Here is a 19,529-nt window from a genome sequence, read left to right as displayed (position 1 = left end):
ATCCTGGGGGCCCAAAAACTTCTCTGTTTTAGGCTCCAAAGCACAAAGGGCCATTTCTTTCCCCCTGAGGAAGGAGAGCCAGCCCAAGACACAAAACTCAAAGCTAAGAAGAAATTTCCTTATCATGCTTTTTTGCTGGTAAGATCGCGGCAGTAAAAAGGACACCAATTAACTTCTCTGCCACTCTCTGTTTCATGGGTGAACACTTAGCCTATGGGTGTGTGTGTGTGTGTGTGTGTGTGTGTGTGTGTGTGTGTGGTGGAGTGGGGTTGTGTGGCCAAGTGCATTAACAAAAGCGATGTGGAGCCCTGATGAAATCTCAAAGGGCAGCTCCAAAAGAGTAGTCACGAAAAGAAAGCATTAACTGTAGCAGGTGCTGCTGTGCCCTGGGACTATGGGAAATGAGGAAATGGTGGTTTGCAAGGATTTTCTGGGAAGCAGTTGGACTAGGGCTGGTGTAAGGAATAAGACTGTTCAAACAGTGGCCCAGGGGCCAGAGGGCCTGAAGATGGCCAGCTCTTCCCTCGCCCAGCCCTGCATCCTACCATGGGGCTACACTTCAAGGGATGCCTTTTCCTCACTCATACAAAAGTGTTACAGGGCTGCTACAGATCTGTTTAGGAAAGACAATGGGATAAGAAAACATGCCAGGTTCAGGGAAAGCCTCGGTATTTTGGTTGATTATAAAGACTGACACAATTCTGTACTGCATCTAACCTTACATGAAAGCCTCACCAAGCATCAGGGAAACAAAAAGCATTGACATTACCGAACACCAATCAAGGGAAGCCAGGGATAGGGAAATCGAGGCAGAGCAGCATCCTCATCCGCCTCCCTCCTCTCCTCATCGAGTTGGTCAATCAGTCAAGGGCTCTGGCTGTCTCAGTCAAGGCAAATATGGGGCCTTCTTAAAGTAAATTCTCACTTAAAGAGTTAGAGGAGAGCTTTTAAAGATGATTGTTCCTGCTAGGCTTCCTTATTTGATATTGTAAACAACCAGGAAATTATCTTAATAAGCGTATTCTATATGAGTGTCTTAAAATGGAGAAATTGAAGAAAATATTTGAGATTTCACTTGTTAATCATCAAGAATGACTTTTTTTTAAGAAGTTCACTTGGCAACTATAAATGTAGTATCTGTTCATTGCAGACAATAATTAGATCACTACCAAACTGCTCTCCTCAAAGTTATGTATATTATAATATATGTTATAAATTTTATAGAACTAATTTGTTTTCCCATTACTACTACTTGTGTTTTCTCTCTTCCCCACAGACTTGACCATTAGGCATGTTCTTAATCTTTTCCATGTTTGCCAATGTGGCAGGCAAACGACCCTCCTTGTATTGGTCTCCATTTCCCTGACATTAGTGATGTGGATATGGTTCACATACTATTTGTCATTGATACTTTTTCTATGACTTACTCGTTTTTATTCTTTGCCCTCATTATTGTGTATTGTTTGTTCAATTAGCACTGATATTAATTCTTTATTATTCTCCTGAAGATATTTCCTCAAAGTATATGTCATTTATCCTTCAACAATATTGATGGTGTCTTTACCCAAAAAGGGGGTTTTTGATGCAAAGAAATCTATCAGTGACTTTCTTTATGGTATTTGGGATTTTCTGATTTATTTAGGAAGGTATCCTCCATTATAAAAACATTCTCTTTTATTTTCCCATTTGGTATTTTTGTTGTCTTTTGGGTTTTTGTTTGTTTGTTTTTGTTTTCTGAGATGGAGTCTCACCTTGCCGTCCAGGCTGGAGTGCAGTGGCAAGATCTCCACTCACTGCAACCTCTGCCTCCCAGATTCAAGCGATTCTCCTGCCTCAGCCTCCTGAGTAGCTGGGATCACAGAGGCCTTCCACCACAACTGGTTAATTTTTGTATTTTTAGTAGAGACAGGGTTTCACCATTATTGGCCAGGCTGGTCTTGAACTCCTGAGCTCAGGTGATTCGTCCACCTCAGCCTCCCAAAATGCTGAGATTACAGGCATGAATCACTGCGCCTGGCCATTTTTGTGGTCTTTAAAAAAGTTTCTATCATCAACTTAGCTTTTATTTATTTGTTGTATAATGCAGACATAAGACCCTTAATTAACACCACCTGACCACATTTTATGTGCATTGTAGAGAAAAAGGAACCTAAGCTCTTTTATTCGTCTGAGAGATTGTGGTGAGAACTCTGTGAGAGAGGAAGATGTTACCCAAAAAAGATCATACACTATAGTGGGAAGGCATTATGGTAACCACATAATCCAAATTTTCTAAAATAGTCCTGGTATTCTTTCTTACTGACACAGCATTAGCACCAACTTATTCAGAAACTGTGGTCATATACCCAGTCAGTCTGTGAAAGAGGACAAGGGTAAGCACCACAGGAAGTCTATTGAATTCTACTAATTCAGAGGCGCAAGGCCCACTTCTGCCTGGCTTTCCAGGCAGAAATGTTAGGGAGAACATTCGAACCGAACCTCAAAGGCAAGCTAAATTTTGATAGACCAAGATGGTGAGAGAGATCCTTCCAAGCCCAGGGAACACAGGAGCAAAGGCAGAGAAGCAGGGAAGCACAGGTTTTGTGCCTGGAACCCTTGCAGTCTGTCCAGTTGTCAGCCAGAGTGAAGTCATGAGGAATTCAGTTAGATGGCAGTTTGAGGTTAGACTTTGAAAGTCAAAGAAATGAATTTGCGCTTTGTTTTCTAGATAATGGATGACCTCTGAAATGTTCCTTTAAAAACTACTTTATTGAGATACGATTCACATACTGGTCAACGCAGCAATTTAAAGTGTAAAATTCACCATTTTAAAGTGTATAATTCAAAAGTTTTTAGCATAATCACAGACAAATGCAACCATCAACACAGTCACTTTTAGAAAATTTTCATCACCTCAAAAAGAAACCTGTACCCTTTGGCTGTGACCTCCCTAAGCCCCAACTTTATCCCAGCCCTAAGCAACCACTAATCTATTTTCTGCCCCTATAGATTTCCCTGTTCTGGGCATTTTATATGCATGAAACCATATAATTTGTGGTCTTTTGTGAGTGGCTTCTTTGATTTGGCACAATATTACCACTAAAGGCTGGAACTACAGAATTCTCTGACCAAACTGGCTCTTTAGAGAGAAGGGACTGGATTCAGGATGGCGGATGGGGGCTGGGAGACCAAGGAGATCCATTAGGAGGCCAGTGAGTAGCTGTTATGTGGTCAAATGAGTGCTCAGTAAGGAAGCTTTTGGCTGCAAGTAAGGAACACTGAACTACACATGGCTTAAATGCCAGAGACATATTATATACTGACAGGAACCTGGAAGTAGGTGGTTCTTAAGTTGGCCCATTATTTACCAACGTTGCCATGGACCCTGCTCTTCCATCTTTCTCTCCACCGTCTTAGTGTACTGATTTTTACACTCTGACTTTCTTCCTCATTGTTGCAAGATGCTGCTGCTCTTCAAGGAATCACCTCTTCATACAACTGCTTACAAAAACCTTTATCTCTGGCTTTTAGGAAAGAAACGCTTTTCCCAATGCCCTACCTAAGAAACTTCCCCTCAAGTGCCATTGGCCAGGATCATGCCAAATATCCATGCCTTAGTTTGAAGGTAGACTGAGCATGGGTCTATCTGCCATTGTCAGTCCCTATGGTGGGTGGTGAGCTCTGCCCAGCAAGAAGGAAGGGAGAGGTGTTGTTAGCAATTGGGTAGGCTAACAACGTTTGGCACAAAAGACAAAGAAGATCCAGGATAGTAAAGCATTCGTAGTCCAGCAAAGGACAGTCTTTTTTGAAGATAAGAATATGATCAAACCTCACAGTGAAGATAAGAAAAACAGTAGTCAATAAAAAGATAATGGGACCAGGCACAGTGGCTCACACCTGTAATCTCAGCACTTTGGGAAGCCAATGCAGGAGGATTGATTGAGCCCAGGAGTTCAAGACCAGCCTGGGCAACACGGCAAGACCTTATCTCTAAAAAACAATAAAACAATTAGCCAGGCATGGTGGCTCCAGCTACTCAGGAGGCTGAGGTGGGAGGATTGCTTGTGCCCAGAAGGTCGAGGTTGCAGTGAGCCATGATCACACCACTGCACTCTAGCCTGGGCAACAGAGCAAGACTCTGTCTCATAAACAAAAACAACAGAATTTTTTTTATTTGAGTTGTCTCACTTTTTCTTATGCATTTGTCATAAAATGAAGTTGTAAAGTCCCATAGTCAATAGAATACCAACAGTGCTTCCTATAAAAAGAAAGTGTCCATAATAAATACAAAAACAACAAAATAATCTTACTAATTTCTGCTTAAACAGCATAGCCTACAGAAGATTCTAATCCTGAGCGAAGCTCTCTACAAAAGGGTGAGATCCCAAGTGTCAAAGAGGCATTAAAGACACACACCACATGATTCAGTGTCCTCTAATGTCTGTCATAGACCATCTTAGCTCTGGGACCCCGCAGTGCTAAGCACCCTAAGCTTCTGGGAACGTGTAGAAGATCCTTATCTTTGATCTGAAGAGGTACTTCATTTATTAAATACAAAAACTTCGAATGTGTGCTGTTGAGTCTAACTCTTATATGACAAGCAGAGTTGAAAGAATGCCCTGTGTGCCTTGATGCTTGTCTTGGTGTGTGCCTGGACAGAAGGATGAATGTCTTGAGCTTCACCGTCAGAAATTGCCATGTTCATAAGACAAAAAGGGTCTACAATTGTCATTTCTAATATAGTTCAGCCTAATCAACCACCAAGGACGTTAACATTGATTCTGGGGAGGCATGAGGGGACGGAAGATCTTTTATTGTATGACTCTTATTTATGAGCATGTATTATTTTTGAATCGTTAACAATTCTAATTTTAAAAAATTTTTAAGGAACTAAAAGAGAGTACTTAGCCCGAGCTGTCAAAAGCTGTGAATAAGCTGTGAGTCCCTGGGCAGGTCCCCCCATTTTTCTGCTCTCGAGTTTCTTCACCTCAGCACTATTGACATAGTGGACCAGATAGTTGTTTGGTGTGGGGAACTGTCTGGTGTATTCTAGGATGTTTGACAGCGTTCTTGGCTTCTACCCATTGATGACAGTATTACCCCCTGAAATGGCAATAAAAAAATGCCTCCAGATGTTGCCAAACATTTTCCAGGGGGCAAACGCACCCCTGGTTGAGAACCACTGCTCTTGTCCCCAGTTTCTCATCAATAAAAGGAAGTACAGAACGAAGTGCTTGAAGTTCCCCTGAAGCCCCAAAATCTCTGACTCCATCGATGTCGAATCTGTAAATGTGTTTTCCAGAAGCTATTTTCCTTCAGAGCCACTAGAGGGGACACTCTGCTACACAAAGGACAAAAACAGAGCACTCAGGGAACTGTTTTCCTCTCCTCTTGACTTTGTTTCTGTTTCTGACAAGCCCTAGCCTTAAATAAATAGTCTTTGATGTTGAGAGTGATAACCCCTCACCATGAGACATGAAGAGCTGTTTGTCTTGTGCTTGGTGCCATAAAAGTCAGTGTTTTTAGATATGGCAGGGAGGGGAGAGCAAAATGTTCTCTGCTTTTTAAACATTCTTTGTAAGGTAGTCAGATGAATCATGCCTCTAAAAAAAGATATGAATTTCCATAATGGGAGCCTGCAGGACAATCAGGCTCGGAGGTAAAAAAATCTAGTTCTCTTCCTGGTCCTGCCACTTCTGGGCTGTGTGATGTTGGCTAAATTTCTTGACTTCTCTGGTTTTATATAGATAAATCAAACTGAGGAGACTGAGGCTAAGAAGTTAAGGTCACCCAGGATGTTAAGTGGTCAAGCAAGGACTTGCATCTCACCCATCAACTTCATAGAATAGTTGTGAAAACCAAATGAGATGGAGTACGTGAAAGAGTCTTGAAAAATAGAAAACCTCACATAAGTTCAAAGTGTGGACGTGTAGATCTTGTGGGAATGAGAGAAGGGAATGGCTGTGGGGTGGCATGGGGGCGGGGGGTAGGTCCACACAGCAAACAGAAGATACTCCTTCTCCAAGTGTTGTAAATTACAGGTAAGAGCCTCAGTGCCCCCGAATCCTTCACTACTGATAGAGCTTCATCCCTAGGGCTTAAGGTCTCCATCCCTGTCAAAGTGGGCAGATCACTTAGAGGGGTTTACTTTATGCTCTCATGAGTTGTTTAAACACCTTAGCGAAAGTGAGGGATCTGTGTCAACACTGGTTTAAATTCACTAGGAAGAAAAAAAAGAGAAAAAACAAATAAATAATTTAAAAAAAAATTTTAACCCTGAACCACAATAGAAAATATGTTTCACAGAGAGACCCAGCTCACATACATATTATAAAATTGAAACAAAAGTGTTAGTTATAATGTACTCAGATCTTTTCTATTGTTTTATTTTATTCTGTCACTTGAAACCGATGCTGACCTACTACATGGCAAGTCCTGATCTGCACTTAAAGGTACTATACTAGAAGATTTTATGGAGAGGAAAAGTGTATAGGGTCCTGGGGCTGGTCTAGGGAGGAAGCAGATGTGGCCTCCAAACAATACTCAAGAAGCCCTAAAGATAAACTTTTCACAGTTTTCCAAGGGCTAATTCTCTGAGGCTTGATTTAGGAGGAAGAAAATAGAATAATTCCAAATTCAGATTCTCAAAATTCACTTGAATGAATGAGGTTGGGCCATTGGGTAGCAACCTCTAGGCTGGATTCTCAGAGGTTATGATCTAAACCCCACATTAACATAACATATAGATAACATAAAGTAACCACCACAAAAAACATTTTTAATTCAACATTTATTGAGCCATTTTTGTATGTCAGACATTGCACTAAGCACTTTACATGAGTGATAGGACATAAATTAAGTGTTCCCTGATTTTCTTCTCTTCTTGTCCACTAACAAGAGTTCTGGCTTTGTCTGAACTCTTTTTTGCCCCATCAAAAGAAGAACTGGACAGAAGCAGAAGGACCAGAGGAATGCTGATTAAGACTCGAGAAAAAGCTTTTAGGGAGCTTGGGAGAAAGAAAGGAAGGCAGAAGCTATGGGGTGGGAAGGGGCTTGGATAGGAGGGGAAAGAATGCTAAGGGGTATTGAAGAGGCTCTTTGTGATGTTTGAGAAATACAAGTATTAATATGAGTTAATTAGACATTACTTTTGGTGACTAGATTGGGTTTCTTGGGCTGCAACCCCTCCTCTCACCCCAGGACTGCACCCTGTGGGTCATGGTCTGAATAGGGTTATATATGCATTATGTTATTTAATCTGCATAACAAACCCATGAGGTGATATTAGTATTTCCTTTTTTTTCAGTTGAAGAAAAAGAACTTGATACAGTCTAAGTAATTGTGGGCAGCTAATAAATAGTGAAACCAGGACTGGGACTTAAGACTTTTGATCATGAAAGCACAATTCATAAGTTCAAGAGCATAGATGATTCCCAGTATAAACAATATCAGTTAATAAAATACTTGAGAATAAATTTAACAAAAGAGTTGCAAGACTTGTACACTGAAAACAACAAAACATTGCTGAAATAAATTAAAGATCTAAATCAATGAGAAGTCTTCCTAGGTTCATGAATCAGATGACTTAATATTGCTAAGATGGGATTGCTTCCAAAATTGATCTGCTGGTACAATTTTACATCTATCAAAACCCCAGCTAGATTTTTTACAGAAATTGAGAAACTGATCCTAAAAATCATATAGCAATACAAGGGGTCCAGAATAGCCAAACAATCTTGAAAAAGAACAAAGCTGGTGGTGGGCTCACACTTCCTAATTTCCAAACATAATATGAAGCAACAGTAATCAAAATAGTGTGGTACTGGCATAACAATGGATATCTAAATCAATGGAACAGAATTAAGAGTCCAAGGATAAATATTAATATTTATGGTCAGTTGATTTTTGACAAAGGGGCGAAGACAATTCAATAGGGGAAATAATAAACTATTTTTTAAATAAACTCTTTATTTTAGAATAGTTTTATATGTACAGAATTATTGTAAGAATAATATTTTCAACAAATGGTTACAGGACAACCAGATAACCACATGAAAGGAATGAATGTGCATCCCTATCTCATACCATAAGTAAAATTAATTTAAAGTGTATTATAGATCTAAATGTAAGAACTAAAACTATAAAACTCTTAGAAGAAACTCAGGTGTAAATCTTTATGACCTTGTAAATCTTTATGACCTTGAGATAATGTTTTCTCAAATATGATGCCAAAAATATAAGTGATGAAAGAAAAGATTGGTAAGTTGGACTTCATCAAAATTGAAAACTGTTATGCTTCAAATAACAACAACCAGAAATAAAATGACGACCATAGACAGGGAGATAATATTGTAAAATATATATCTGATAAGGGATTTGTGTCTGGGATATATAAAAAAAATCCCTAAAACTCAAAAACTTTTAAAAAATTAGCCCAGTTTGAAAGATAAGGATTTGAATAGACAGTCCTGCAAAGAAGATATAAAAGTGACCAATAAGCTCCTGAAGACACACTCAACATTATTATTCATTTGTTAAATGCAATTCAAAACCACCATGAGATACCATGTTGTACCCACTGGGATGGCTATAATAAAAAAGACAATAACAGTGTTGGCAAGGATGTGGAGAAATCAGAACCCTCAGAAATTGCTAGTGAGAATGTAAAATGATGCAGCACTTTGGAAAACAGTTTGACAGTTTCTCAAAATGTTAAACATAGTATGATATCACCCAGCAATCCCACTCTTTTGTGTCTACCCAAGAGACATGAATGCATGTCCACAAAAAAACTTGCACATGAATGTTCATTGCAACATTATTCATAACAGCCAAAAGTGAAAACAACTCAAGTGTTCATCAACTGAGATTTGGATAAACAAAATGTTGTACACCCACACATTTTGGAATATTATTTGGCCATACAAAGGAATGAAATACTAAAATATTCTATGCCTTAGTTAATTTGCTGTTGCTTAAACAGAACACTTGAAACTGGGTAATTTAGAAAAAAAAAGGAATTCAGTTCTTACAGTTATGAAGGCTGAGAAGTCCAAAGTCTAGGGATCATATTGGATGAAGACCTTCTTGCTGGTGGTGACTCTCTGCCAAGTCCCAAGGTGACACAGGACATTACATGGTGAGCAGACTGAAAGTGCTAGCTCAGGTCCCTCTTCCTCTTAATATAAACCCCCAAGTCTCTCTCTCATGATAACCTATTATTCCATTAACCAATTAATCCATTAATCCATGAGTGGATTTGTCACCTCTGAAAGCCCCCACCTCTCAATACTACCATATTGGAGATTAAATTTCAACATGAGTTTTGGAGAGGACAAATATTTGAACTATATATTGTATGATCCCATTTGTAGGAAATGTCCAGAAGAGGCAAATCTATAGGGACAGAAACTAGATGAGTGGTCGTCTAGGGCTGATAGGTGGGGACAAATGAAGAGTGATACCTAGCCGGGCTCGGTGGCTCAAGCCTGTAATCCCAGCACCTTGGGAGGCCGAGGCGGGTGGATCATGAGGTCGAGAGATCGAGACCATCCTGGTCAACATAATGAAACCCCGTCTCTACTAAAAATACAAAAAACTAGCTGGGCGTGGTGGCGCGTGCCTGTAATCCCAGCTACTCAGGAGGCTGAGGCAGGAGAATTGCCTGAGCCCAGGAGGCGGAGGTTGCGGTGAGCCGAGATCGCGCCATTGCACCCCAGCCTGGGTAACAAGAGCGAAACTCCGTCTCAAAAAAAAAAAAAAAAAAAAAAGAGTGATACCTATTAGGCATAGTGTTTTTGTGGGGGATGACAAAAAATGTTAACAAAAAAACAGATTACAAATTACACAATTCTGAAATACACTAAAGTCCATTGAATTGTACACTTTAAGTGGATGAACTTTATGGTATGTAAATTAAACCTTAATCAATTTTTTTTGAAAGAGAGGGAATGAAATGAGAGAATTGAAGGCAACAAGTATAGACAAATCTTCCAAGGAATTCCTTGCCTCCATAAAGGTTTTGTTTTGTTTTAATTACCAGCATTTAACTGCATTTGCTGTAGCAAAGGAGGAGGATGTTCCATTTCAGGTAGAGGCTAGGGAAGTGCCATTGTACTTACTTCTCTGTATCTAAATGGATATTTTTCTCAGTTCTCTGATTTTATTTTCACTGTTAGAATCAAACCCAGAGCATATAACCCAAGAATCTGTGTCTCACTTAAGTTTACTGACCATTTCTGCTTCTTTATTTTTCTATTTACATTAAACTGATAGGAAGTAGGGTAAAGAAATAATCAGCCTCTGTTCATCTTATTAGAGAAATAAATACCTGTGTATATGAAGCAAGCAAGGCCACTGAGTCTTTGGGGAAGCAGAGCAGGGAGGTGCCCAGAGGCATTTTCTGCAGAGAAGGAAGAAAAGAATAAACACATCTTCTGCCAAAAATGCCTGGAACTTCAAGCACTTTCCTCAGCCCAAGATCAGGCTGTGTGCAGACACTGACAGTGAACCTGATCAGTTGCTGCTGCTCCCTTGATTAAAAGCATGTGGCTTTCTCTCTTATGAAATTCACCTCTAGAAACTCCACCTACCTAGGGATTCAAACTACATGGAACAAGTGCAATTCCTCAGAGTGGCAACTGGCAGAGCTCCCAGGAACAAGGTAGAACTACACAATGTCCCAGGCATCAGAGGCATAGGTTGCCTGAGCCAGGGAGAGGGGTCTCTGTGACCTGACACACCACCCACAGTGGGAAGGAAAGCAGTGGATGTGTTATTGAGGAGGCCACCCAAACCTCCCAGACCCCTCCACAAGGGGCTGGAAATTCCTGGTTTTGTCTTCCTTTTAGAATGAGACATTTACTCTCAGAGAATCATGGAACAGTACAAACCACAGAATCATAAACCACAGAGGCTACCTCATAGGTCATTCTTATGCTGGGCCCAGATACCCTGGTAAGCAGATGTTCTCTCTTGCCACCCCTCCTCGCCTTTGCTTGCCCACAGCCATTGGCAGGACTCTCCCTCAGGCCCAGAAAGGCAACTAATTCCTGGTAGGAGGGCACAAAGAGTAGAAAGTAACCACCATTGTCAGATCCAAATCTGTTTCCTGTTCCTTCTAGTCCCTCCTGCACTTTAAAACCACACCCCAATTGCGACCCTTTTTCCGAGTCTGGAGTCTTTGGGAGTGCCGTCATGTGCTTCTTCCTGTAGCCTTCGTGTCTGCCCCAGATGTATCCCTTTAATCTCACTGACCCTCCCACCCACATCCATGAGGCCAGAAGGCAACAAAGACAAGCGTGGACTCTGACTCCCTCCAAGGTACTCTGTCCCCCGCTGAGCTAGTCTGTCCGCCATGGCTCTCAGATTTTGCATCTACCACATGCCACAGGCCTGCATCCATCCAACCTCCCTGGTTCTCATCCCCCCTTGAACCTCATGACTGACTCGCGCCTCTGGCCACGCTGAGTAACCCACCCACTTGCCAAACCTCAGACCTGGTGTTGACGCAATAAAAAGGTTTGAGGCCCATGTTGCCAGAACATTCCTAATTGTTTCACTGTTTCCTTGCAGGATTTGGTTTCAAGTCCCATCCTTATCCTTGTCTCCTTTCTCCTGGCCAGGGTGCCATTGGTCAATATTTCTTCATTCACTCCAGCTACTCTGCACCATGATTAAGAAAACAGGATGTGAGGTTAGATGATCCAGGCTCTGCCACGAACTAACTAGCTGTGAGGCTTTAGAGAAGTGTCTTAACCTCTCTGAGTATCCATTTTCTCCTCTATAGCATTAGGAATATTAATGGTACCTATCTCACAGCTTCTTTGTTGTGATAATACCAATAAATGAAGTAGTCTTCATAAAGCACAGAGGCTTGAATATTGTTCACTCTAAGTAGTCAATATTATGGTCTCTACTATTTTATTTTACAGTTATCATTCCTTCATTCATCATGTATTTACCAAGCCTCATGCCAGGCACTGGGATATAAATATCCCCTTTAAAGAGTGGTCATGTCTTAAACCCAAGAAGAATTAGTTCATGTTAGCACCCAGGGCAGGGAGCGAAGTCCAGGGCCACAGCATGGAGGCAGAGGAGAATAGACACTGACCACCGGGAGCTGCCTGGTGATGGTGACCAAAGTACCTTCCACCTTTCCGCATCTCTTTCCACTGCAACTCCTTGAGTAAGGTGGGCACCACACGGAAGAAGGGGGATGGCAGAGGAGCAGTGAGAGCTCCCCAGGGAAACATCCTCTTCTTTGTCGCTGCTTCTGTCTTTGACAGAGCGTGGCCATGCCTTTGCCATGCAGGAGGGTGATGTTCTTTGGAGAGGCCTTGTTGAATCTATCTGGGGTTGTTCCGGAAGTAGGAAGGGCGGCCGGGGGGTGGGGAGGTGGCAGGAATGTTCTCCTGGCCTGTTAGTCTGTGCCGGCGAGTGTGCTGAGAGGAGGGCCTCTGGACATCAAAGGTTCCTTTTGTCCCCTTCCGAGTGGCAGGGCAGCCAGGCTGGGCCGCTGGCGATGACTCAGGCCTGGCCCTGACGTCACCCACGCCCGGCCACCGGCCTCCCTCTGAAGCCAGGAAACTAGCTGGGGAGTGGCACTCGCAGCTGCAGCAAATCTCAAAATAAAGAGGCAACGGCCTTTTTCCTCCTCTCCATCTCCCTACAGCACATCTTTCATTTCTTTTCTTCTTTTTTTTTTTTTTTTTTAAGCCTCACAAAAGGTTTTACTTGTAGATCCGCTTTCAAAATGTAGGAAGTCAGAATGGGTGACATCATCAGAAAAATATGTGGAGCTGATCTCGACAGAAGTGAAGAACACAGAGCACGAAAGCGGTTGTGACTCCTGAGCCCAGGGAGTTGGCAGCGTCTGGGCTTCAGAGGAGCCAGCGCCTCCGAGTAAGTGAAGGCCCACTTTTGCCCCCCAACCCCCGCAATTCGGTGCCCTTCACTGTAGGGCGCCATCTTGTTCCCTGACACCTGCAGCTTAGCAGGCCCCAGCCCATAGTTGGGAGTAGGGACTGCGTTTGGGAGACCCTGTAAATATGGCCCCAAAGGGATCTGATATCTCTTCTCCATAGGACCAGAAAAGAATGCAAAAGGAAGAAAAAAAAAAAAAAAAAGATACTAAGATGGAAACCCTGGGGAGAATGGTCCAACTGATGCCTTTCCCTGTCCATCCTCTTTGTTTTGCCTCCTCTTCCTCCCCTAACCCACGTACTCTGTTTCAGACTGTTCAGAGCGTTTGTTCAGAGTTCTGGGTTATTTGCTTCCTAGTTATTATACTGAGCAATCAGACACAAAAATAAACCCTGTTCTAGGCAGATAAGTGCCCTGTGCCATCAAATGGCAATTTTCACACTTAACCTGGTAAAAGATGGCAGCCCTGGTAAAAAGATATACACAGCCATGCTGCCTTTACTGAGCATGTTTCTCATTGTTCTGTGTATGAACCTGCATTGTCTTATCGCCCTATTTACAGAGGACTTATTTTCATTCCTACTTGTGCCTTCGTATCTGGGATGATATTAAACACAAAGACACATCATAATGTGTCAGTTTTAACTTTGTCTAAAGACTCGTACTTCTTTGCAAAGCCTATAATTTTGCAAGCTCTGGAAGTTCTTACCCAAGAAACTTAAGTTTCCAAGAGAAAAGTTTTGACGTGGACATGAGAACAGCACATAGGCATAGAAATCATACCCTGATTTTCCTAGCTTCTAAAGTCATCCCCTGAGTCAGCATCTAGTCTTAGTATAGCTGACATTGTCAGAGGAGATCTGTTCTTCAGAAATTCTATGTTAAAATAATTGGGAGCGGGGAGGTGTAAGTCTTATTTTAAAGGCAGCGGGGAAGCTTGTCATTTACTGGAAAACAGTGCCATATTCCTTTGTAAACGGACAACTCCTGTTGGAAATTAACTATCACACACTAAAATATCTGTTTTAAAGGCCTTATGTTTTACTTTATTAGGTTGTCTTGAAATGAGGCTCTGCTGTACTCCTATTCTTCTGTCTCCAGGATCTGAATGTCGTGACCACTAATTTGGTAAGTGTCATTTGTCCCCAACAGCTACTTAAATTTACGTCTCCCAATTCTTTTTTTAGTTTGTGGTAAGATTTAAAGAAAGGAGTAAAGGGCACAGAGATTTCTGTATACAACGATAACAGCTGTATCAAAAAGGATATTAGGACGGGCTAATTGTTATAATAGAACCCCAAATCTATAGCGGCTCAAACACAATAGTTTATTTCTTGCTCATGTAACAGTACAGGTCAGTGGGGCAATTCTCTTTCGTGCATTCATTCAGAGACAAGTAGAGAGGGGCTCTGCCTTCTGCAGCATGTGGTTTTCAAGGTCGCCTAGGGTTAGTGAAGGAAGAAAAGTGCTTGGAAAAGGCACACGTGGGAGGTTTCTATGGGCCCTGCCTGGAAGTGGTGGGTATTTCCATTGGCTAAAACTTCATCACATGACCACAGCTAACCACAGAGGAGTCTGGGAAATGTAGTCCTTGGTGGGGCAGCCACTTAGCGGTCACAGCTCTGGAGGGTTTCTGAAGAAGAGATAGTTTTCTCTGGCACAGCGCATAAAGAAACCTAGAGACACTCAAGGATAAAATTGCCAAACAAACAATGAGAGAAGTAAAAAATTATCCACATTTAGATTTTCTGACTGTCACTCTTAGGGAACATCTGGCCATGAGGGCAAGAAGCAGTGGATGAGAGATATCTCAACACCTCTGTCCATTATGACCCTGAGCCTTTATGAGAGCGCCATTATGTTGCCCATGGCCGGTGAACCAGGAAGGACATTCTTCTCCTTATTTTTACTCTCAGGGTCCTTTTGGTCTAGGACTGTACCAGCTTTGTCTCCTTCCTGGATCTAGTTATATTAGTTGGAATTGTGACAGAATTCTGCTCCCCCCAACTATGAGCCCCAGTGGTCTATAGAAAAGCTCTCGACTTCCTTAGCTTGAAGTTTTCTCTGCTCCTGGAGGCTTTGGAATTGTATCCTACCTGATCTGCTCCAGGTCTTGGGACACTTGATGGCGGGGGGAGGTTTCTCTAATAATTTGGTTTATGAGACCTTTAAACCAAGTTATTAAAGCAACTTTTGTTTCTTTGAGACAGGGTTTCACTCTGTCACCCAGGCTGGAGTGCAGTTGCACGATGATGGCTCCCTGCAGTCTCAACTTCTCAGGCTTAAGTGATCCTCCCAAATAGCTGAGACTATAGGCATCCATCGCCATGCCTGGCTAATTTTTGTATGTTTTGTAGAAACAAGGTTTCACCATGTTGCCCAGGCTGTCTTAAACTCGTGGGCTCAAGCGATCCACCCACCTTGGCCTCCCAAAGTGCTGGGATTACAGGAGTGAGCCACAGTGCTCAGCCAAGAATGAATGATAGCATTCATGGCCCCAGCCTGAGGCTATTTAGTCTCATTTAGTCTACATTTAAATGTACACTAAAAAGTCTCAGACTGGGGCTATGAATGCTACCCCAAAGGATGTGATATATAAGTCTAGCTTTTTGTTTTCAGGAAAAGTTTAAAAACATTTACTGAAATAAGTGGTAAAGTTGTAAGCTCTACATGGAGAACTTTTAACTAGTTTAACATTTTATGTGGCCTTCTAACCATTGTTGATGTTGGTGCAGTATTCCCCTTACCAGTAAATAGAAAACATACGATGGGTGCTTTGTGAGGCCCCAATTTAAAAGTATCAAATAAAAATGAACTCAAGTCTTTGCTTGAGCTGCCTGGTACCTAGTTCTCTAGTTGTGTCAATATCTGACTAAACACACTGGTTTCTGATTGACTTTTGCCCCTGGACTTGACCTCTCTGGCACCCACATCCACACCCTGAAGAGCGTGTACTGTCTATTGTGTGGGGATGCCTGTTACTGGCCAATTTGCCACAGCTTCTCAGATATCTGTCACAGCCTGATGCCTGGCCTACCCTCCTGTTACTGCTGCCTACCCTCTGCCCAGTCCCCTCACATCAGGATGGAGCTGAGGAGGAATGGAATAGAATAACAAGTTGAGTTGTTGCAAAAATACTTCAGCCTCTGAAAGTCTGTCTTTCCAAGTTGTTGGGAACTGAAAGTATCTATTGAGTGAGGAGCTGGCTGGGCTAGTGGTATAAAATAATGATAAGACCAGGTTGGGCTGGGTGTGGTGGCTCACGCCTATAATCCTAGCACTTTGGTCATGCCTGTAATCCCAGCACTTTGGGAGGCCAAGGCAGGTGGATCACTTGAGGACAGGAGTTCAAGACCAACCTAACATGGTGAAACCCCACCTGTACTAAAAAAAAAAAAAAAAAAAAAAAAATTAGCCAGGCGTGGTAGTACATGCCTGTAATTCCAGCTACTTGGGAGGCTGAGGCAGGAGAATTGCTTGAACCTGGGAGGCAGAGGTTGCAGTGAGCCAAGATTGCACCATTGCACTCCAGCCTGGGCAACAAGAGCAAAACTCCATCTCAAAAAAATAAAAAGACCAGGTTGAATGGGAATGGAGAATACAGTGCCTGCTAGAAGGCGCAGCTGAAGGAGTATAAGTGTTAAGAATATGTGCCATATTTCAAAAACAGGAGCTAAATGGGAATGATCTGTTGCTGGAAGTCCTAGCCTAACAGAGTCTTTCAGAAAGGGCAGAGCCAAAGGTCTCAGTCAGTGTCAGGGTCCATTCATGTGGGAGAATGGCTAATCACAGCTTGCTAATTTCAACTGCCATCTGCTATGACTCTTCAAAGCACTAAGTATGCAGGAGTTGACATATGAATGGTTTTAGGGTTGGGGGAGGGGGCCAGCCTCCTGATTTCTAATTTCTAGCTGCATGGTACTACAGGAAGGGGAGTGAGACCACCACATCAGGTACCAGAATTTCACTACTGTCAACAGTTGGTGTTTGAAAGAAAGCTACAGATCCCCGTGACCACTGGATGCTGAGTGACCTCATAGACAACACCAGCAAAGCCGGACTGTGTATGAACACACATTTTGTAAATATTTTGATATTTGACATTTCAAAAAAAGCATCAAAGTAGACAGCCTGGGAAAAGTTAGACTTTCTTGAGCTTCCTTAACCTTAATTTTATCTTTTATTTTCTTTTCCATTTTAATTTCACATAGGAGTAATAATTCAAATTGGAGCCGTTATAAACTTTTCAGAGCTTAGGTCATCTAAAGATCTGAGCCTGGCCTTGTTGAGCCATGATGAGCAGATGTGGACTGAGCACACAGTTTCACACAGGCAGCTCCTACACGAGTTGGGTATTTTAATCCCTGAGGTTTTAGAATTATCATAGCACAGATGTGCAAGCTCCCTTCTCGCCATGGGTCAGCATCATGATGTTCTGTCACTCCCCTTAGAGAGTTTTGCAGAAATACCACATCATATTCACCAAACCTAACAATTCATAGCAATAGGGCTTTATAATTTCTCACACTGAAATCCCCTAATTTCTTGTCAAGAACCAAGTTGGAAAATACCACACTGAAGACTTCAGGGTTTTGTTTTTAACTCAAGAAGCTGCTGGTTTTCATCAGAACTTTAAAGCTTCCTCCTACCTCAAAATAGTATTGTTAGAAAATGGAATGCTGGGACTCTGTCAGAATAAGTAGGTGATCTATGCAAAATGATTTGGGCAGCTTTGAAAAGTGCATGTCAAAAGTGTTGATAAAGGCCAGGCCTGGTGGCTCATGCCTGTAAACCCAGCACTTTGGGAGGCCAAGGTGGGCAGATTGCTTGAGGCCAGAAGTTCAAGACCAGCCCAGCCAACATCACGAAGCCCTGTCTCTACTAAAGATACAAAAATTAGCCAAGCTTGTTGGCGCATGTATTCTTCCACTAAAAATACAAAAATAATCCCAGCTTCTTGGGAGGCTGAGGCATGAGAATTGGTTGAACTCAGGAGGCAGAGGTTGCAGTGAGCTGAGAGACTGGACCACTGTACTCCAGCCCATGCAACAGAGGGAAAAAAAAAAGAAAGAAAAGTTGATAAAAAATAATCATCATAATTATGGTCAGTATTGGTATTTTGACTTTTGATATTGTTATTATCATTATTTTAAAGACTTTTTGTCTTTCTAAATTAACTTTCATCTGGGAGTCTTAGCACCACTTCTAACTAGCCAAAGCATGTTTGATTCTAGGCCAGACTTATTGAGAGGCTTCTGATCTTATTCAGAGGGACATTTAACCTGCAGTTCACTGAAATCTTTGAGGAAGGATGGATGAGTCATCTCTCTGCCAGAACAAGATGATTCCTGGCATTCTATGGGGCTCCCAGTGCATTGGGACCAGGAGGCTTGGAACCTGCTCCATAGAGGCATTAACCTTGGGAAGTGCCTCCCAGGCAAGAGTGGAGAGAGTGGAGCCCTCATCTTTATCCAAAAGAGCATTAGTATAACCCCTTACCCCAAACCCAACCCATTAGCACCAAGTATGAGACCAGTCTTATGCGCTATGGGGTGAGACCATGCTTAGTGCTATGGGTTGGGATGGGGGTGAAGCATTATACTGAGGCCACAAACATGAGCTCATCCCAAGAATAAAGGTCATCTAAACTAACTGAAAACTCCTCTTCGTTTCCCAGATTCTACAGGCTGTCATCCTAAAATGCAGCAGGAAAATAGTATCTGGTGAAAAGGACCTTCTCATTGACCCAGTTACCTAGGTTTTGACTATTCCAAGGTACCTCACAAAAGAAATAGCTTAAAATTGACCTCAGGTGCAAGACTGTCTCCCTGTTGTCAGAGCTCTGGCAGCAGTCAGGCTGTGGCTGGGCTGGATTTCTAAGAGACTTCTCTTTCTTTGTTTCTCTTGACATAAGGCAGATTCCTTTTCTTTTCTTTAAAAAAAAAAAATTATTGTGTTTTTTTTTTCATATAAAAAGAGCCATAACTAGTCAATTGTACCAAATCTGGAAAATGCAGAAAAATATCAAGTAAAAAAATTAAAATTGCTCAGCAAGCCAACAACCAAGCCACAATTCAATATTAACAGTTTGATGTATTTTTTCCAATTTTTCTTGTATATATTCTTCTCTCCTTTTAAAACTTATTGAGATGGTATTATATATATATATATATATTTTTTTTTTTTGTCCCCATTTAACATTATGTTGTAAACATTTTTTTTTTTTTTTTTGAGACAGAGTCTTGCTCTGTCACCCAGGCTGGAGTTCAGTGGTGCAATCTTGGCTCACTTCAACCTCTGCCCTCTGGGTTCAAGCGATTCTCCTGCCTCAGCCTCCCGAGTAGCTGAGACTATAGGCTCATGCCATCACGGCCAGCTTATTTTTTTGTATTTTTAGTAGAGATGGGGTTTCACCGTGGTAGCCAGGTTGGTCTCAATCTCCTGACCTCGTGATCTGCCTGCCTCCTAAAAATCATGTTTTCAGAGGCGACTTAGTGATGTTATAAACATTTTACCAAATCACTAAATGACCTTTGAAAATATTATTTTTAATAGCTATGTTTCCATTGCACTGATACATTTTGATGTATCCATTTTATGTTATTGTTGGACATTTTGATTGACTT

The 19,529-nt window shown here is 41.9% G+C and overlaps 1 protein-coding gene across 3 annotated transcripts in view; it reads left to right on the top strand.

Moving 5' to 3' along the window:
* The window catches only part of ZBTB38 (zinc finger and BTB domain containing 38), a 131,721-nt gene that overhangs the window by 30,327 nt on the left and 81,865 nt on the right, over positions 1–19,529 (top strand). For 2 of the 3 annotated variants that reach the window (XM_074405822.1, XM_074405818.1), the window contains exons 1-2: positions 12,433–12,882; positions 13,957–14,031. The gene's annotated coding sequence lies outside the window, so the exon portion shown is untranslated. Of the gene's footprint in view, positions 1–12,432; positions 12,883–13,956; positions 14,032–19,529 lie in introns of those variants that run through there. The other variant, XM_074405819.1, reaches the window with a different exon arrangement.

This window comes from Saimiri boliviensis, chromosome 9 (assembly GCF_048565385.1).
Source record: "Saimiri boliviensis isolate mSaiBol1 chromosome 9, mSaiBol1.pri, whole genome shotgun sequence".
Taxonomy (NCBI): Eukaryota; Metazoa; Chordata; class Mammalia; order Primates; family Cebidae; genus Saimiri; species Saimiri boliviensis.
The sequence above is the reverse complement of the archived record's forward strand: the minus strand, read 5'-3'. Positions and strand labels throughout refer to the sequence as shown.